The sequence below is a fragment of the Bos mutus genome, chromosome 28 (assembly GCF_027580195.1).
Source record: "Bos mutus isolate GX-2022 chromosome 28, NWIPB_WYAK_1.1, whole genome shotgun sequence".
Lineage (NCBI taxonomy): Eukaryota > Metazoa > Chordata > Mammalia > Artiodactyla > Bovidae > Bos > Bos mutus.
In genome coordinates, this window is record NC_091644.1 from 28,300,418 (window position 1) to 28,302,462 (window position 2,045).

Consider the following 2,045-nt stretch of genomic DNA (forward strand, 5'->3'; position numbering starts at 1 on the left):
ATTAACTGATAAAAAAAAAAAAAAAACGCGTGTTTCGTCCTAACAATTGCTCACCACCTTCCCTTTAATGACCAACTGTCAGAGTAAGGAACTGGTGTAATAGTAAGATATATTCCAGTTTATCCAGGACAGTCCTGATTATGTCACTTGTAGAAATACTGCTGTGCTCCCATTCATGGATTTCCTAGGTCAGCACTGGTAAGTAAGGAACTCACCTGCTAATACAGGAGATGTAAGAGTGGAGGGTTCAATCCCTGGGTCAGGAAGATCCCCGGGAGGAGGAAATGACAACCCACTCCACTATTCTTGCCTGGAGAATCCCATGGACAGAGGAGCTTCGCAGGCTATAGTCCATAGTCTCAAAAAGGGTCACACACAACTGACGTGACAACACAAACACACACTCCCATTCATATAATTTAACAGATTAAACGATAAATCATAAGGACATTCCATGTATTAGTCACCTTGGATTGCTCTCTCAAAATCTCAATCTCTCATTTTGACAATCCTAAATGTTAGTTTATTCAGTGTTTCACAATTTATATCTAAATCTTTTGATATCTAAATCTTTTTTATGAAAACACAATAATTATACCTTTTGATACTCAAATCTCAATACTCAAGCATTCAAAACTGACTAGTGTTTAAATTTCTTAAAAATGCTTCCGTGTCCTTTTGACATAACTCCAGTTTTGATTAAATATTTGCTTTATGACATAATAAGCGATTATAGCATTACCTTGTATTTTCTGTGCTCCAGATCTGAATTCAACAATTTCCTCAAAGATCTCTGATTTCTTTTACTAGGAATTGGTAGCAGAAACTGGTCAAGAGTATTCTTTTTTACTGAGGTGTTATTGCTCTCAGAATAGTTCAGTGGATAAATCTAGGGTATATATATAAAGATATACAAACTTTATATTTTTATTATTTCCAATTCAAATAGAACATTAAAGTGATTTTCCTAATTACTTTGAATTTTTAATATATATTTCATTCTGAAATCCTTGGTTTATAATTAGCACATTTACTTTATTTTATGATATGCATAAAATGGTTACAAAATAAAATTTCATTATGTTTACCAACAAAATTCTGAATATGGTTTAAAATTACTTGATTTCTCTTTTCCTTTGTGGATATGAACTTACGATGTATAGTTAGAGTACTAGATCAAAAGTAATTTAAACATTTGTGTGGCAAGAAGTACAAGTAGAGAGAAATAATGAATATGAAAAACAATGCAGTTTCTGTCACAAGCAAATGGTTAATATCCCAGACCTACTAGATATATGGGGCTTCCCTCATAGCTCAGTTGGTAAAGAATCTGCCTGCAGTGCAGGAGCCCTGGGTTCGACTCCTGGGTTGGGAAGATCCCTTGGAGAAAGAATTGGCAACCCACTCCAGTATTCTTGCCTGGAGAATCCCATGGACAGTGGAGCCTGGTGGGCTACAGTCCATGAGGTTGCAAGAGTCAGACAAGACTTAGTGACTAAACCACTACTAGATGTATTAAAAAAACAATGAAAACATGGTAGAGATATTAAGTTAACCTACCTAATAAACGCAAGTAAATCTTAATATATGAAAACAGGCTTAAGTTGATCATAATAAGTTAAGTGGAATTTAAAACTATTTAGGTATAAACCTTGAGTTACCTCTACACTGATAAAAATCCAAAAATTTGACAACATAATCTACTGGCAAGGCTGTAGGTATAGACAATCGCATATATTGCTGGCAACAATGTAAAATAGTATAATTCTTCATGGGGAAGATGATGTGGATGCCTTGGGTCGGGGGACACCATTTTCTGTCTACCACACAAGGTCATAAAATAAGTAGATTAATAACAAATTTGAGGGAATTGAAGTCATATAGAATATATTCTGATATTAATAGAAATAAAAATCAAAAGATTACTGAAAATTCCTCAACTACTTAAATAATGAACATATTTCTAAACTGTCTTTAGGTCAAAGAAGAAGTCACACGTAAAATTAGAAAATATTTGGGACAACAATCATTCAAAATTTGTGAGT